General features: G+C 42.9%; 1 protein-coding gene across 1 annotated transcript in view; it reads right to left on the bottom strand.

The window, feature by feature from the left end:
- The window catches only part of SLC14A2 (solute carrier family 14 (urea transporter), member 2), a 459,240-nt gene that overhangs the window by 204,322 nt on the left and 235,072 nt on the right, over positions 1 to 19,846 (bottom strand). The window lies entirely within an intron of this gene.

Raw genomic sequence — 19,846 nt, 5'->3', positions numbered from 1 at the left:
CTATCCACAATAGCAAAGACTTGGAACCAATGCCAATGCCCATCAATGATAGACTGGATAAAGAAAATGTGGCACATATACACCATGGAATACTATGCAACCATAAAAAAAGAATGAGTTCATGTTCTTTGCAGGAACATGGATGAAGCTGGAAACCATCATTCTCAGCAAACTAACACAGGAACTGTAAACCAAACACTGCATGCTCTCACTCATAATTGGGAGTTGAACAATGAGAACACATGGACACAGAGAAGGGAACATCACACACTGGGGCCTGTCATGGGGTCGGGGGCTAGGAGAGGGAGAGCATTAGGAGACATATCTAATGTAGATGATGGGTTGATGGGTGCAGCAAACCACCACGGCATGTGCATACCTATGTAACAAACCTGCACGTTCTGCACATGTATCTGAGAACTTAAAGTATAATAAAAAAGAGATCATAGACAAACATACAGATAAAAAGCAACAAGCCTTAATGAAACAAATTATTATATAAAATAAAATATCAAGAAAGAAATGTCAAGACAACTGAAAGAGCAAAAAATGAGCTAGCAGAGCTCAAGAAAGATGTGAAGGAGAAACAAAGAGTCATTACCAAAATTAGGGACTCAGCAGCAACAAGAAGATGAAAAGAAACTGCTCAAGATACTAAAACAAACTTAAGAACAGGATTGATCAAGAGAGCAGAACACAATGAAAATGGATAGTTAAAAAGGAATAAGAAAGAACATGATAGAAATGGAAGATAAAACATATACAATAGATCTATGGTTATGCATAAATGTAGTACTTGAAGAATACTAAAAAATATAGAATAGAAAATGTATTTGGAGAAGTATAATTACAAAATAGTTTTCTAAAATAAAATATTGAAATCTGCCTACAAAGCAAGGCAAAACAAACAAAACATAAACCGTCTCAGGAAAAATTGATACAGAAACGATACCCAAAGGTAAAGAAAGACTCTCTTGCCATCCCAACAAACAAAAAGCAAAACAAACAAAACAAAACCAAGATCAAAACCAGAATTTATTTTCCAAGAGGGAAAATCAGGTTGGTGTCAGAGTTTTCCAATAGCAACATGATGCTTATAAAACCTCACTAAGAACAAATAAGAAACAGTAAAATTTTGTTAAACTCAAGCTGTTGTTCAAGTACCAATGCTTCACCACACATTCTAATAATGCAGAAAATGTAGTTATCTGATCTCATCTTGAAGAAACTGGAGGCTGAAATTTAATCAGTAGAAAATGAAGAAACTATGGCAGAAGAACTGTGGTGGGTTTTTAATGCCTTGAGGATTACAACACATACACACACACACACACACACACACACACACAGTGGCAATTATGATTTGAGAAAACAATGTAAGTATTAATGAACTGAAATAACATTTTAAAACACTGAAACTAAAAAATTTCAGAAGTTGAAGAGAAAGAGAAGGTAGCCAAGGGTCAAAGGTTACCACTTAGTGCTAATAAATCAAATAGAAGGAAATGTGTATTAAAAAGTATAAGGTTGAGATTAGCAGAAATATCATCATCATCATGATTAATTAAAATTCAGTAAGAGTAGAAAACTGAGAGGCTACAGAAGAGGAAATATATACATTTCGTTATCTCGCAGAGGTGACAGTCAATAGCTACTAAGGATACAGAGGATTAAATATACTATATAAACTATTGTAAAGATAAACAATAAAGAATGAAAAATATTAAAACCTTCCCAACTATCTCTATGAACCTACATGCAAACCAAATTAAAATATAACAAACCATAACTGCTAGTGAAAGATAAAAAGAGGCAATAGAGGGAGAAAGTATGTGATGTCTAAACTGAGTCCAAGCACATCTATGACATCAAAAAATATAAAAGTAAAAATGTATCAGTCAAAATAAATAGATTCTCCATTTAAGCTACAGTGTAAAGAACAATTTTGTGTTGTTAGCAAAAGACACAATTAAAACAAAGTGACTGGAAAGTTGAAAATAAAAGGAAGGAAAAAGGCAAGCAAGCAAATAAAAACAAAAAACTAGAAATCTTAGTTTTCATATCAGGCATGTATCAGATAGGTTGAGTTCAGGGCTCAAAACAGTAAATGACACAAAGATAGAAACTTTATTGAAATCTGCAATGATGCTCTAAGCATTATGAATATTTATGCACCAAAAAACATAGCAACAGCTTTTATTAAGCTAAAAGACAGTACATATAAACACAAAAGCCTGGAGATGTGTAAAGAGTGAGAGAGCAATACAATTCCTTCAGTTAAAATAAATCAGAATACTTTTAGAGTCACATTACACTTCATTTGGGGATTTTCTCTACTTTTCAACTCCCTGTATTTTTACAAACAGCTATAAAAGGATCTGACAGTGTTGTTTCCCTGCTACCATTCCTTTCATAGCTCCCCATACCTGCTGCATAAGTCCAAGTTCTTTTGTAATGTGGCCCTTCCTACTTCTCCAGCCTTCTCCCACTCTTCAGGTGTTCACAGACATGCCCCAAACTGGGAGCTTTCCTTTTCACACCTTCTTGCCTTTGCCTTGGTCCATGCTGTTTCCTTTCTCTGGATGCTCTTCACTCCCTCTGACAGCAGGTGGACATAATTTTTAAGACTTCACAAACACATCACTTCCTCTGGGGAGTACTAAGCCTTAACCTCTTTCACGGCTTCTTCCCTTCCAGGTTAGAGTGACCCAATTTCAAACCATCATTTTCTAATTATTCACCTAGGCTAATTAATTACAATGGTGTTGCCTAATATTTTAAAAACTGCTGCCCTTCCATTATCTCAGTGGGCCTTCACATGATACTGTGTTGTAGACAATGCAGGGATTGTTGGCTTAATTTACAAATAGGAAAATAAAGTCAAGAGTCCAAGACCACACAGTATATCACTGGCACAAGAGAGGCCAGACTGCCCAGCTTCTGCCTGTTGTCTAATATTCTTCATACCAGAACAAGCTCAGCCTCTTTTCTAAGTTTCTGGAACTCTTCTCTAGATGATTAAATGCATTTTGAAAGCACTGATTTTTGCTAAAATTTTTCCTTATTTTGTTTTTGATTTCTCCTTCCTAGTGAAGATAGTTCCTTTCCCTTGATGGTAAGCATTCTTTTTCTTCCATGAATGATGGCTCCACTCTATCCTCCTTTTGTTTTCTTTGCCTGAGTTTCCATTTAGCCCCGCCAGCCCCTGGAGAACCATTTTGGCTTAATGCCTCCTGCATCCTTTCAAATTGTCCTTGTTCCTTAGCTCGGGATTTCCTGCAGGGCTGGCCTTCTCAGCAAATGAAGAGCCTCCAGCAGAAGGCACTACTCCTGACCAAGCTTCCTGATCCTGCTGGGAGGTGGGGGTGGTGGCTGGTAGAAGAGGGGGTGCAGTGCTGCCTTGATTCTCTGGGAATACAGGCAGGTGGCTGTGCCAATGCAGTTCTGGTGAGCCCTGGAACTTGCTTGTACCTGGTTTTGTTCTGACCAGCCCCACTCTCCCCATATCTCCCACACTGTCTTTAGAATGATCTACCTCCCCCTCCTCCAGGATAGCTCATTCGCAGTGTGGTTTTTCGTTCTCTACATTATATGTATCACTTCTTAATTTGTGTGTGGGAGAGGGTGGAGTGGGTTGGTAACATTTACCAATGTCCTAGACTAACTGTGTAGGAATTACCTTATATTATGTATCTTGCTGGGGTTACCCTTAGCATAACTGTCCATTAGGTGAAGTGAGTTTTCAGTTGTCTCAATCCCAGTAGTGTATATCTATTAGTTTTGTCTCCGTTCCTGTCCCTATGACCATGAAGGGGACCAGTTAACCCAGCCTGAGTACAGAATAGAACCTCACCTTCCTGGCTGTTGGATTGGCCCGAGAAGAGATGGGCACGTGACCCAAGCCAGGCCAGTCAGAGTCCTTCTCTGTGAGTTTCAAGGGGAGCTGGACAGAGGAAGACAACTTTTCTCTGTGGCTATTAAACTGTCAGGATATGAAGTTGCAGGGGCTGATGCCAAATCTCAACAACAGCCAATATGGGGGAAATGACATAATATCCACAGAAAAACACAAACGGGGATTGAAGGATGGGTGGTATTAGAACTCCAATGCCAGTTATTTGTGAGGCCAGCTCCCATCCCTGGATTTTAAGGAGCTTGGCTATATGAGCCTGTATATTACCTTCTGCTGCTGGAGCCTGTTTGATTTGTTAATTGCAGTCAAGAGAATTCTGTCTAATATAATCTCTTCTGTTGGTGACTTCTCCCATCACAAGTCCCAGATGCTCTGTGCCGTCCCTGGCTACCCCAAACTGGGTGTCCTTATACAGCATCACTGTGGGTTCCTTGGGGGTTGATTACTGTCTGCTTAGGTACCCCAAAAGTGACACCCACATGGACGTTGTATCATCATCAGTAGATAAGAAATAAAATACACATATCCCTGCAAGACTTAGAGCTCCACGGGAGAAGGGTTCTCTACCTGCTTTGTTAACAGATGTGCCCTCTGTCTAGGTGGGGCCAGGCACACAGTGGGCACACAATGAATGTTTGCTGAATGGAAGAATCAGTGAATGTGGTCATTTATTCATTCACAGAGGTGTACAGGGTGCTGGGTTGCCTCTGTTTTTCTGCTCAGTCATCTCCAATCACTGACCATTGCATTCTGAATTTAACTCTCCCTTTTCTCCACCCTCAATCTACTTGGCTAGCCTTCTCTCTTATGACTCCTCTACTAGTTAAAAGAGCCTCTTAGTGTGCAGCAGGACATTAGGTCACCTGACTTTTTGGTCTGTCTCTGCAGACTCTGTGCCTTGGCTTGGGCAATTCCATCTATCTAGGATGGATCTTCTCTCTGTATGTCACAATCCCACGTTTTGAACTCATGCCTCAAGACCCAGCTCAGATGGAACCCATGCCCTGTTCCTCTCATTCAGAAAGAATCTCACACGCTGCTCAACTTTGCTAGCACATTCTTCACTTCATGCTCTCTAACTTGTACTGATATGAGTTACTGACGCACATGCCCCCCCTCCTCTGGAAGACTCCATGTTCCCTGGGTGCAGGCCTCATTCTGCCTCCCTTTGTCTTTGTCCATCATCTTCTCCCTCTACCCACTTCTTTTCTACCACACCTCCCTGTACTCGCAGTCAACCATGTCCTAGCACAGAGTCTCACACAAAGTGGATGTCCAGGTAATATAATACATGAGTAAATCTGTGTAAATTAGTGCAAAATGATAAACTCTGACCCGACTGAGATAAGCACATAGAATCCAGCTACAGGGCTCATTGCAAAGTGGGGATAATAATACTATAGACCTTGTGGTGTCATGGCTGATAAAATCTATAGTTTAACCCAATGCCCAGAATTATTTAAAGCACTAAGTGTCAGTTGTCATCATTTTTGTTATTAACAGGTCTTGGGCTACCTAGAAAGTCAGGAGGACACTTTTTTTTTTTTTCCCTGTCCAGCAGACATCTCTTATATTTGCGATATGACACTTTTCTCCATTTCATACTTAGCAATGTGGCTTCCCACACATCCATGCCCTTCCAGAGTCCTCCCCTATGGCTATCTCTCAGCCAGCCAGGCAGCTAGCTGCTCCTCCCATCATAGTTTACCCCTTGCTACAGCTGCTCCATCTCTAGGAAAGCATTTCCTGGGTCAGGTGGGCTCCTAGCTGACCGATTCTGGGAGCCCATTGTCCCAGGCATGCTTTCATGATTTTCTTGAGATAGGGCCCTGAGGAAGGGAGGAGGAGAAGGATGGATGGATGCATGCATGGATGGATGGATGAAGGGAGGGAGGGAGGGAGGGAAGAAAGGAGGAGGGAGGCTTCGGGCCCAGGTCTGGGGTGACAAGATACTTTCTGCTTTGGGAGGCCAGAGGAGGAGGGAAGAAAAGATCACCCCTGCCATGGACTACTGGCCCATGCCCATCACTGCCCTGTCCTGGGCCTTGGAGAGATGATAGAAAATCAGGATGGGAGGCAAGCCTGGCTGCTTTCACAAAACACTCTTTGTTACTACAACTGCTAACAGTGCAGCTCCATAAGGAAATGGAGCTGCCTGGGTTCTTTCTTTTATTTTCCCCTCTGCACACACAGGCAGTTGACTCTAGAGGCACTGCTTCTCTCACGGAACTCTTAAATATCTCCAGAGGTTTGTGAGGGGATGACACTCTGTGACAGAGATAGTGTTCTCTTCTTCTCTCCATTTATTTCTGCATTTCTCTCTCTCTCTGACCCTCCTGTGTCTCCCTCTGTATGTTTTTTCTCTCTTTAGCTGGTACCTGTGTGACCACCATCTCTTGTCTTCCTATGATTTCTCTAGCTGTCCCTTCTGTTGTCTGTTTCTGTCTCTCTCCTTCTGAGGCTGCCCCTTTCCTTGTGCCCTTCCCTACTTCTCTCCTGCCTGCCTGCATTTTGGCTTTCCTTCTCACTGCCATGATGCTGTCACAGTGAGCAGGGGACAATCTATCTGTCAGAGACAGGCTCCGCCAACCTCCACCATCTCTCTCCTGCTGCCGGCAATTATCTGGAGGTTGGCATTGGGCCCGGAAACTGCCGCTTGTACCACCCCACGGCTCGGGGTCTGCTACTCCATGCCAGCCCCCTTGGAGGATCACTTGGTGCTGCGCCCGGGATGCGACAACCTGCAAAGGTCACACGCACTCCCAAGAAGATGGACTGCTCTACGAGTGGAATTGACAGTGGGCAGATTTGCAAATGTCCCTCTAGACTTTCTAGCATTTCACAAAGCCGGGCAAAGAGCAGCAAAAGATAGAAATTACACACAGCACTGGCCCTCTCCACCTGAACATCTGCCACTCATGCCGGTTTTTATTTCTTTGTTTCTTTTTTCCAAAAGTGGCTTTCGAGTCTATCTTATTTGACATATTATAACTAATTCATCCACAAGACTTCATGGAACATTGAGAGTATGCTAGGTACCAGGTGGGAGCTGACCTTACATTTATAGGATGTTGTGCAGTTCTGTAAACAGAGTCATAGCATGACCTGACACATACTCTCTCAGAGGTCCATGGCATTTCAGAGCTGACAGGGACTTGTGAGGTTATTTAATCCAAACCATTTATCTTGGAGGTGGGAAATGTGAGGTCCAGAGAGGCTAAGTTACCCTAAGTCAGTCAGTTAGTTGGTAGCAAAGACCAGACAAGAACTCAGGTATTTAGGTTCCTGAGGAAATGTTCGTTTTACACTTCATCCCACCGCTTCTGTTGGGTAGGCATGGTGGAATTATTATCCTTTAACAAGGGAGGAAACTGAGCTTTCAGGAGGACAAATTATTCTGCCGAGACCACTCGGGTGTCAGGCGTTAGAGTTCTTGTATCTCATTTATTTTAAAATATGTTCTTCTAACCAGTCAACTAACCTTGCAAAACATCCTGGTAATCACAGAAATTAGAAAGAGGGTGTGCAGGGCTAAACCCCCAGGACTGATTTGAGCCTTTTCAGCTGGCTCTGAGCAGGGACAATGCGTTCACCAATACGGAGGCAAAGCCTTGTCATAAAGTGCTTACTCATGTTCAACGAGCCTTTTGCCGAGGGTCTGCCATGTGTCACGGATTTATTACATGGCAAGTTAGCCCATATCCACACACTCTCACTAGGAGACCTTCATGTCCATAGGGTTCAGTGACTAGCTCACCATCTGCCCACTAGGGATTCACCTCTGTGCACTGTGGTACTGCCTCACGCAATATTGGGGAAACCCCAGCCGGAAATAGAAGCATGCACACACACAAAAAGATGACTGAAGGATTCTAGAATGTCCTACAAACCTGGCTACAACCAACCATGCTCTCTGCACATGTCAAATGTGAAGATGTAGATGAATGGCCTTGCTTTTCCCAATGTGGTCTTTACTTAATAATGGCAGTTGTCATTTACTGAGCATCTATAGTGCACGAGTCACTATGTTAGAGGCTCCCCCTCATCATCTCCCTTAAATCCTTACCATCACCCCATTAAGTAGGGACCATCTTTGTCATCTATGTCCCTAACTGAACATTTGGGAGAACAATATCACACAGCAGGTGGGTGAAGCTGCTGGGTGTTGTGTTCAGGCTGTTTAATGACAAAGCTTATCACTGCTCCACACCAGGCTAACCAACTGCCTCCCCCTTTGCCCAATTTACAGGGAACCCAAATTAAGGTAGCAAAGGGAGTACAGGCTTTCTACGGTGAACTCATCCTCCCTGGTTCATGGAAGAAAGGGAGAGCAGAGATACCGTGTGAGTAGGAGAGGATAGAACTACTTATAGGGTCGGGGGCTGGGGTGGGCTGAACCTGCCTGTGTACTTCCTGGGCTTCCAAAGACATTCTGTATCAGAGCACATTATAAGAATGGACATTGATCACTCTAAGGAAAACAAAAAATTAACATACATTCTGCGTATTTCATTTTAAAAGGGGAGAAATCATCATAATGGTGTCATGATAAGAGAAGCCATATATTGAGTGCTTAGCAGGTGACAAGCAGTTTGCTAAGTGCCTCACTTCTATTTTACAAAAATCTGCTAAGTAGGCATTCTCCTATTTTGCAGGTGAGGAAATTAAAATTCAAAGATGTTAAAAAAAAAAACAAACAACAAATAAAAAGGCAAAACCAGATTGATTCAGATTGTAACTGTAGAACTGGGATTCAAGTGTCAAGCCACCTATTTCTAAAGCTTCTCCAACTACCACGTGTCTCTCAAGGAAGTATACACTGCTGATTAGAAAGCTTTCCTACTAAATAATTAAAACTTCAGAATTATCCCAGTACTTAAAGGGATACGTTTCAATTACCTGGAACAGTCACTGAGGCAGAACAGCCTCCCTGGCTACGCTCTTTCTCGGCTCGGTTTCAAATCATATTATCTCAGAACCCTCAGACTCTAGCGGACAATATATACCTCCTGCCTGGCAGCATCACGAGGGGACCCTAAAGTTGGGGAATTTATGGGCCCTGCTAGACAGTGTACAAGTCCCTTGCCTGCTCGGAATGCAAGTCTCTGGCCCGTGGACTCTCCATGGAAATCAAGCCTTAGTTCCAGCAAGTTGGCTGGCTCTAAAAGTCTATGCCTTTTGTACTGAGGTTTTATTTTCCTTTTTGATGCTGTTATGGGGGACAGTTGAAGAAGAAATTCCCTATAGTTCAACAGAATCTAGATTTATGGAGTGGTATGAAAATATTTGCCCTGTGTTTGAAACTGCTGAAGAGGGAAAAAGAAACTTTGTTTTCTATGGATTTATGAAAACAGAAACATTGATTGGTTTTGTATGGGGTTTTTCACTCTTTTAATGATAACTTGATGTTTTCTGGTGCTTGGAGGGGGCCAGGTTTCTTCCAAGTAGCACTGGTAAGTAGGAAAACTGTGTAGTTTGTTTCTTACACTTTCTACTCCACCCTCTGCATCCCTCCTACTATGTCTTCCCTTTTCAATTCCCACCTGCAATAATCCCAGGCCCCACATCACCTCAGACTCTCCCAGGGAGGAAAACAATCTAGCATTAATTCATAGCAATTATGAAGAATTGATGAGTTGCAATCTTTTATAAATTGTTGTCTTTTAAAAAAAAATGCTGAAGATGAGTAATTCTCCTTAACCCAAATATATGATTACACTCAAATGGTGTAATTTTAGGCACTTGTGAAAGAAGTAAGTTTGGGCAGAATTTCAAGGTCTTTTGGTTGCCCTTCATGTCGTATCACACAGGCAATGATGGGCTCTGTCTAAATATGAGGCTGATTCTGACTGTGCACATGGATTTTGCTTCCGAATGATCTCTTTACAGAGCTGAAACTATTCTAGGCACTTTGATCTCAAATATCTGTGGGAGCCTTTCTAGCAGACTGGAGGGACAGGTCCCAGAGCTTTGTTCCGTAAAATAGATGAGGTCCTAAGGAATGGATTGTAGTCTAGAGCTTCCAAAAGATGGTCAGGATGCTATCCTTTGCAGGGGAGGAAGAAAGAGAAATGCAATTCTCATTAATTATTTGCTCAATTACACTCAACGTAGGCAGCTCCTATCCACCTAGGTTCATCCTCACATGGTCCCATGTTCCCCAATGCAAAGGAGCATCTCTGAAAAGTAACCACAATGATGCTTTCCCCAATGCAAGTTTCCCCAACGCAATACAAGCTTCTGGTAGGCTTAGGTTTACCTCTGTTCGAGCCACTGTGACCTGCAATTTTCATTATTGGGAATAATAAGAAACTGAAGGACATGGGAAAAGTGGAGTAGAAAATAGAAAATAGAGGCAAATTGGGTGGAAGGGAGGAGTGCATTTTGGGGGAGCAATGAAGAGGAATTGTGGAAAATAATCTTGGCTTCAGATGGCCTTCATGAGGGAGTGGGAGCTGAGATCTCGTAGGAAAGGTTGGGTCAGGTGCCTGGACTTAGGACACCAGGTATTGAGAAGGGGTTCATGAAACACCTACTCAGCTTCACCAAACAAGTCAAATAAAGGTGAGTCAAAGCCTTTTTTCCTTCCTGCTTCTAAGTCACACAGTGAGACACAGGAAACAGAAGCCAATAAAATCTTGAAGACACCCAAGGCCAAGGCCCACTCATTTGAGTGCTTCTTAGGGTGAATATTTTCTGCAACAAAGCAAAATGGATTTACATGTATCTCATTAAAACTGCAGGGGAGAAAGAACATGAAAAGTTGCCAAGGAGAGAGGGATTGTAAATGGAATTAATAGTAGAGAACTCATTAGTGCCTAATATAATGAATTTAAGATACATGAAATGTTAGTGGTATTTTCTTTATTTAGTGCATAGCCTTTGTTTTTGGGTAGAGTGAACTTTATTAGGGCTTTCTTTGCTTCTCTTACAGTTCAGACCTGCCAACCCTATTTTCCCATAAGTTGGGAGTTTCACAAAGGAAAATTCTCCTATCATGAAGGGCTTTCAGGAACAGTCAGGAAGGTCCCTTGAATCTCAAATTATGGGCTAACCCTTCTGTAAGGTGGACTGGGCAGCCCTAATGTGTACATGTGGGGACAGCACCCGAATAGGAAGACTTCACTGGGAGGGTGCAGCCTGGAGGTGGTGGTGGGTGGATTGGGTGAAGAATCAGTCTGTGATTCATGGAGGACCATCGGTAAGGAGTCTCATCTTCTACCTCCTCTGCTTTACCTGGCTTTGGTGGCTGCCTGAAATGGTGCCATGGTAGAGCCATCACTGGGTAAAGGCAGCATTATTTCCTTTCGGGTGGGAATATGCTTGAGAATGGAATAGATCACTCACATCTCCATGCCAGTGGTAACTCAGTTTCTCAGAACCCAAATGGCTCTGTCTTAGAGAACAGTTTAAGTATTAAAGGAAGCGAGAAGAGTCCAGGATATTGGGTGATGACCAAAAAGAGTGGACCTGAATGGGCAACATGAGAGTCCCAGGTACCTGGTGGGAAATGGGCTAAGGTTTTGAGGAAGAAGATGTGGCAAAGGGAAGACTGAAGAAGACTGGGCTGAATGCAGCCATCTCCAGGTCTCTGCTGTTTTTTCAAATTTGTTTTTCTTACAGCACAGTCAAGCCAAGCTTTCAACATGTTTACAGGTTCTTATAAATGAGGATGCTACCCTCAAAGGCATGATCAAAGCCACAAACTTAAATGAGAAAGGCCATAGCATGAGAGCTTTTAGTTTCCAAACCTGGGCTCTGAATGTCAGGCCAGGATGGAGCTGGAGATGCCTTGATTCTGTGTGTGCTTTCTGAGCAGCCTGGTGTACCAGGCACTGGGCAAGGCCCCGGGAATAGCAGGCTGCAGGTGGCACATGCTTTCAGTCCAGCTGCTCACCTTCCTTTCTTCTTGGTTAAGAGACATAAGGCCCAGTCAAGGAGGTGATGTGCTGAAGGTAACACAGCTTCTTTGAGGCAGAGAAGACACACTGGACATTTGTGTGGCATCACAACAACCTCCTTCAGTGTGGCCAAGGGGGGAGCTCTCTGAAGGGTAAAGTCTCTTTGAAATAGGGAGGCAAGGGCACCATGAGCACAGAGTTTTATCCTCCTCTAGAGCACCTGGAAACAAGGTTGAATAAGCAAAGTCTGTAGAGATGAGCTCGGCAAATGCCCCAGTTGCCAGGGAACTCTCGCTTTGGGACTGACAAGAAGGCCGTCTCTGTCTCCACCCAAAAACTCCCACTTGCTTAGTGCTTGGAAAGGGGATCCCTGGAAGAGAGCAGTGAAGGGCAAGTGGTGTCTCCAAGCTCGGCTGGTGCCCTTTCCATTGCTGGGGAGAGTTTGGATTCTAATATTACTCTTACAGAACCACTCAGCAGATGTGCTGCACTGACAAACTCAGGGATCTCCGAAAATCGGCCCTTATCCAGAATGGACTGCCACACATTGTGCCTCCATCTCAGGACCTCCCCCGGGTTTCTAGAGAGCACCTCAGTATCGTTGTCCTTTTTCGCTTCATTTGTACCCCCCAAAGTATAGCTTTCTGTACATCAGTATATTCATTGCACCAAACCACTTGTAAATTCTCCAACTTTAGTGGAATTTGAAAAGTCTTAAGGAAGTTTCACCTGGACGTCTGTTGACATGTGACTACCCTCATTCTCTCTGTCACAGATCCACAAAGGTATGAGGACACTGGGACTCAGAGGCTGTCATGTGGCTAGTAAATATGTCCTTGGGCAATTTTAAAATTCTCTCTGTGTCTTAGTTTCCCCTTCTGCAAAAAGAAGAGGCTGGACTAGATGTTTCTAATCTTTCTTCCAGTTATAACTTAATCCACTGAAGTAGAAATGGCTGATCGACCAGGAGAGGCATTTATAAAATCAAATGCATCAGTAGCTAATCATTAAAAGCATGATGTCAGGGAGAGAAAAAGGAGACTTTTAAGTGTGGGAGTGGAGAGATTTGGAAGTGTGGAACCCACACAGCCAGAAGGAAAGGGCTTCTTTTCCTGAGTGTTACCCAGAGTGTGGGGTACCCTGCCAAAAGTTGTAGGCCACTCTGGGTTTTCCTATGATGCCAATTTCCCTTTCCTAATGTTCCAAGAAGAACATTTTCATGGAAGACAAATTACTGGTCCTTGACCCCTGTGACAGCAAATGGAGACTAATGAGAGGAGCCGGGACTTATGAGATGCTTTTATATTAATGCCCGTTGCTGCAAACTGTTTCCAGAAACTCCTTTGTACTGCCCAGCTTTTGTTGGCTCCACTCTAGGGGCTGCAGATGGCAGGTGCTAGGCAGCAGTGCTTCCCCTTGGGCAAGCATTTTTTCCCTGTCTATCTCCCTTCAGGGACGAGGCCTGAAATCCCCAGCCCAGGCTCTTTGCTATTACTACACATTCAGAACAAAATCCCAAGGTCACATCAGCGTTTTTTTTTGTTTGTTTGTTTTTCCTGACACCATTCTTCAATGAAGGCTCACACTATGCGTTTGCAGCTTCCCTGCCACCTCTCCCAGCAACTTTCCTCCCTGATTCTTGATACTTGTCTCCCCATACGACAGCATCTGACTCCAGGATGCTTCTTCTCCACCCACCACCCCAGCCCCAGGGGTAGCTGCTCTCATGATCTCCATTTTACAGATGGTTAGACAGAGGCACAATGAGGTAGTGACCTGCCCAAGGACACACAGGTAGTAAGTGGTAAAGTCAGAATAGGAAAGCTGGGCAGTCCAGCTCCTGAACCTGTGCTCTTGGCCATGCAGATTTCCCTTTTTTTTTTTTTACCTCCATAACCTTTCTGACTGCCAGTCACAATATCCTCGTCCCCAAACAGGTCACCACCAGTGACCCTCTCTAACCTGTTGCTTTCAAACACTGCTCCTGGGATTTGAGAACTCTCAAATGCCTCTGGGCTTGAGAAATGTGGCCCAAATGCAATTCAAAGCAAGCCTGGCCACTTTCATGAAACTTCCTTTGCTACCTGAGCTACCAACACTGAGGCTCCACGGGGAAATGGAGCTGGTTTGGGTCCTTTTATTTGTTCCCCTCTGCACATATATGCAGTTGACTTTGGAGACCCCCTGCATGTTGCTTCTCTCTAAATCCACCACCAGGGACATGCCTCAAACCAGGGATGCTACACATCTGGGATGGTAGGGGGGCTTTCAGGAACCACTGTCCAACAAACTGGCTGAAAAAGGGCTGTGGTTGTTTACTGTGCTCTATTGATCCAGTCTTAAATAAGATTTAGTCTTATTTGGTACCTGAATCTGAGACTCAGTGAGATTAAATATTTAAAAAACCTTTGTATACTACAAAGTACTAGGCAAGATGTGCTTTGTTATAATTTATTAATATTCAACTTTCACCCAAAGTGGAATTGATGTTTTTAAAATTTATATTGCTGTGTGTTCCCTCATTGGGGGGAGATCCTGGCAGTCCTGAAGTCTCTAGGTCCCTGTATCTTGTGGGTCCTGCAGGGATGTCCTCTACAAAGGCTCTGTCCCTCCTGGCACATCTTGGGTGGAATAATAAAGCATTTCCTCACATTTCCCAACTCCACTGCCCATCTTGCATTTATTCCAAAGGCTGTCTTTACTTCAGCTTTGAAAACCTGCAACAGCCCTGCAGCTGGGAAGAGAGTATATCATTTGGCTTTTTGCCCAGAAAATAAGATGCTTCAAAAAGGTCATCAAAAAAAAAAAAAAAAAAGTCTCTTGGGGAAGAAAAGGAAAAAAACACCACTCTCTCAAGGTTAATTGAGTGGAAGGTGAACTTTCATCACAAGCCATCCCTTTGAGAAAGCTACACATCCTCCAGTACATGGAGAGGGTAATTCACTGGAGACTTGGGCTGGGCTGCGGTGTGAGAACACATTGCTCTCTCAGAGCTGGCCCCATTCCCTGAGCACTTGGAGACAGTGTCTTCACCATGGAGGAGCAGATGGGAGGTGCAGACATGCAGTCACCTTACTGAGGAGCCCAGGCCTCTACAGGAACAGAGGTGTAAGGCTGGACTCCTGCCTTCAGGGAGCTTTTGCTGTTGTAGATGGAAGCAGACCAATAGCTAGCATAAAATGGATCAGAGGACAAATAGCATCTAACTCTGCAGAGCTCTGGGTGCTTAGAATGAGCTGGGATGAAGGGTTGCAGATGGTGCTGCACTGAGCTGTGAGAAGCCAGACTTATTTGGAGACTTTGCACTTCCTCTTCCCTTACCTAGCCCTGTGGTTCTTAACAGGGGATGATTTTAGTCCCCAGAGGGCATTTGGCTATGTTTGGGGACCCTTTTGATTGTCACAGCTGGGAGGGAGGTACTACTAGTGCCCATAGGTAGAGGCCCGGGAGCTGCTAAACATTCTACAATGCACAGGTCAGCCCCCCAACAGTAAAAAGTTACCCAACCCAAAATGTTAACAGTGCCGAAGTGGGTACTATTAACTCCTAGCACCCTCATTCACATGGCTTCCTCTTTCCTTTACTTTAGGTGTGTGCTCAAAGCCCCCTTACCAGAAATCCCTAAGAAAATATCCACTTCTCACTCCATCACTCTTTCCCCCATATCTTGCTTCAAGTTTTTCATAGCTTTTCTTTGTCTAATATACATAAATGTATCTGTGTTCAACTGTTTATTAACTGCCTTCTCACACTAGAATGTAAGTTCCATGAGACTAGGGACATTGTCACTTTTGTTCATTACTCTAGTCCCAATGTCTAAAACAGAAGATGCAGCAAATGCTCAATAGATTTTTTTTTTACTTTATTATTATGCTTTAAGTTCTGGGGTACATGGGCAGAACGTGCGGTTTTGTTACATAGGTATGCACGTACCATGGTGGTTTGCTGCACCCATCAACCCATCACCTATATTAGGTATTTCCCCTAATGCTATCCTTCCCCTAGCCTCCCATCCCGTGACAGGTCCCAGTGTGTGATGTTCCCCTCCCTGTGTTCATGTGTTCTCATTGTTCAGCTCCCACTTATGAGTGAGAACACGTGGTGTTTGGTTTTCTGTTCCTGTGTTGTTTGCTGAGAATGATGGTTTCCAGCTTCATCCATGTCCCTGTGAAGGACATGAACTCATCCTACTTTATGGCTGCATAGTATTCCATGGTGTATATGTGCCACATTTTCTTTATCTAGTCTGTTGTGGATGGACATTTAGGCTGGTTCCAAGTCTTTGCTATTGTGAATAGTGCCGCAATAAACGTGTGTGCACGTGTCTTTATAGTAGAATGATTTACAATCCTTTGGGTATATACCCAGTAATGGGATTGCTGGGTCAAATGACTACTGTGAAAATGGCCATACTGCCCATAGTAATTTATGGATTCAATTCTATCCCCCTCAAGCTACCACTAACTTTTTTTCACAGACTTGGGAAAAACTACTTTAAACTTCATATGGAACCAAAAAGGAGCCCACATTGCCAAGACACTCCTAAGCAAAAAGATCAAAGCTGGAGGCATCATGCTACCTGACTTCAAACTATACTACAAGGTTACAGTAACCAAAACAGCATGGTACCGGTACCAAAACAGATATATAGACCAAGGGAACAGAACAGAGGCCTCAGAAATAACACCACACATCTATAATCATCTGATCTTTGACAAACCTGACAAAAACAAGCAATGGGGAAAGGATTCCCTATTTAATAAATGGCATTGGGAAAATTGGCTAGCCATATGCAGAAAACTGAAACTGGACCCCTTCCTTACACCTTATACAAAAATTAACTCAAGGTGGATTCAAGACTTAAACGTAAGACCTAAACCCATGAAAATCCTGGAAGAAAACCTAGGCAATACCATTCAGGACATAGGCATGGGAAAAGACTTCATGTCTAAAATACCAAAAGCAATGGGAACAAAAGCCAAAACTGACAAATGGGATCTAATTAAACTAAAGAGCTTCTACACAGCAAAAGAAACTATCAGCAGAGTGAACAGGCAACCTACAGAATAGGAGAAAATTTTTGCAATCTATCCATCTGACAAAGGGCTAATATCCAGAAGCTACAAAGAACTTAAACAAATTTATAAGAAAAAGACATTTCTTAAGTTAGTCAATAAATGGATGCTAGCCCCAGACAACTTTGTGAACCTGGATCGGTCACTTAACTAGTCTAACATGCATTCAGACCCTCATGTAAAGAAAAGGAAGTTGAGGATTAGAATGTTTCATTGTGGATTCCCCACCCTTCCCCAGCTCTAAGCTTCTTTGATTGTATAAGAAAGCAGAACTTGGGCTGGGCGCAGTGGCTCATGCCTGTAATCCCAGCACTTTGGGAGGCCAAGGTGGGCGGATTATGAGGTCTGGAGTTCAAGACCAGCCTGGCCAACATGGTGAAACCGCATCTCTACTAAAAATACAAAAATTAGCTGGGCATGGTGGCACACACCTGTAATCCCAGCTACTCGGGAGGCTGAGGCAGAAGAATCACTTGAACCCGGGAGGCAGAGGTTGCAGTGAGCCGAGATCACGCCTGCAGCCTGGGCAACAGAGTGAGACTCCGTCTCAAAAAAAAAAAAAAAAAAAGAAAGCGGAACTTGCTATGGGAATTTTAGTTGAGGGAGAGGGCAGGTTTCAGTAAGGGAGGTACTGTAAATGCAAGATGTGCATGTTTGAGGCCCTACCTCAAGTGAATACAGTGAGTGGCAGCTATTGTTATCTATGCAGAATGACACTAGCCTTAGGGACAAAGTTTACAGGGTCACAAAAATACTCAAGAATTACAAATAGTATTTTAATGCAATATTTAAAAATGAAAATTAATGCAAAAATCTATAATAAATGAAACACCAAGATGTTAAAGACAGGATTGGTATTACTGGCTTTTCCTTTTGCTATGGGCTCCAATCTGGTTCAACACAGCACTGCTACTGACCTTGTCTTTAATTAAACATTTTGATATTTTGCTTGTCACAAATATTTGACATTAATTTTGATTTAAAAAATGCACTAAAAGCTGATTTGTCCTGATTACTGAGATTTTTGTCACATCTGTCAATTTTGTGCCCAGAGTGAGTGCCTCATTTGCTTTGCCCTAGTTCCTGCTCTCAGCCAGGGGATGCCGGAGAGCAATGGGCACAGCTAAAGGCAGAGGGGAGCCTCCCACCGTTCATCCCTAGAGAAGAAAAATGGTGAGAGAGAGCTTTGGGGACAGCTAGTGGGACCTTGGAATTTGAGGGCTGGGCTTCCCAGGCAGAATGAAGCCGAGTAGGTGGGTCTGAATTCCAAGTGAAAAAGAAGAAGACATCCTTAAGGCTAGAGGGGATCTAGGTCCTGGTTTGGCTGGGACATTCCTGGTTGCACCAGTTATCTCAAGGCAGTTATTAACAGTGCTTCCTCTTGCTCTCTAAGATGTCCAGGGTTGAATGCTAAGTATATGGTCACCCTGGGTCAGGTTGCTGTCTAAGCAATTGTTGCAGTGGGCCACTCCTGAGCACTACAAAGGAGAAAGATACTGCCCTTCACTTGAGTTCTAATCTCTGTGGATCTCTGGTGCTGCTGAAGAATTCTTCAAACACCATTTTTGACTTTAGCTAAGCTTCATAGCTCTTACCCTTTGCCCTGTAGCTATTTTTTATGTGTTTGACCTTGCCCTTGTCTTACTAGAGTCTTAGCCCCTCATGGTTTTGACTTGTGACCTACTGCCAGCTCCACAGAGTGGCTGTCCCAGGAGTAACACTCACAAAGAAGCATTTTTGTGAGTGCATGGTGTTTTTCTAGTCCATGGTGTTGGAGGGGAAAATGTAAATTACAAGAAAAATAATAAACATGTAAAATTAATGTCAGACTTTTTAAAGGCCTAATTTCTATGGCATTCACCTAATGTTAGATTCCTAATGTTAGAACCTAAAATGTAGATATTGGCTAAAATGTCACATACCCAGTAAGAAATACTAAATTCCATCTCACTCACACACAAACAATGGATGAAGGATATAGTACATAAAATCAAATGGTAATAAGTACTGAAACCTAAGGGATGTGCACCCTTGGATGATTGGCAATAATGCACTTTAAAAAAAATGCACTTGTGTTTCATTATCCTTGTATTTTGGGTTGTTAGTATCCCAAGCACTGGGTTTCATATTTTACAGGCACTGTCCTGTCTGGTAAATGGCAGACCTGGGATTCAAACGCAGGCATTTCTGAGTCCAAGTTGGCTAAACTTCTACACTGTCTTGCCTCTCATCCAGGATCAAATTGGAACTTGAGAGTGTCTCTTAAACACACATCGAGTCCTCTGTCAAAGGGACATGTGGCCAGATATACCCCCAGGTGTCCCCACTCTTTATATGAATAACCCCCATATTTTTGATTTGAAAAATATTGTATTGCAAGATGATTTTTCTGGATTATTGAGGTTTTTGTCATCTCTGTCAATTTTGTGGTTTACTGAGGTTCTGATTAACCATGTTCTGGTTAACTGAGGTTTGACTTGCAGAATGAGCAAATAGATAAATTGGGAAGCAATCATTCACCGAACCCGTAATATGATCTTTCAAAATAGAACGTACTCGATCTTTTGAATAGTTTGTTGCTGACCCATAGTTCTTAATATTCTCAGATAGGAAAGGAATTTAGGAGTCATCTGGTGTAAATATCTTTGACCACTGAGTTGAGATGCCAAGAAATTTAAAGACAAATAGTTTATTGGAGTGCAATTGCAGGCATAGACAAACTGTCTCTAAGATGTAATCTAAACATGAATAGGAGAAAAGAGAGCTTATTAGCCTCAATTTATTATTTTTTTATTTATTTTAAGTTGGGCTTTTATATTCAATTTTGGGAATAAGTAAATTTCATATGATGAAATTTCTTCCCCTTTTAAATAATCCAAATCATACCCATTCTTCAAATTCTAACTTAATTCTAAGCTTTTTCATGGAACTCTCCCAATGATCAGACAGTTATTTTT

Source organism: Colobus angolensis, unplaced genomic scaffold, assembly GCF_000951035.1.
Source record: "Colobus angolensis palliatus isolate OR3802 unplaced genomic scaffold, Cang.pa_1.0 Scaffold299, whole genome shotgun sequence".
Classification (NCBI taxonomy): domain Eukaryota; kingdom Metazoa; phylum Chordata; class Mammalia; order Primates; family Cercopithecidae; genus Colobus; species Colobus angolensis.
Note: the sequence above shows the minus strand (reverse complement) of the source record. Positions and strands in the feature narration are given on the sequence as shown.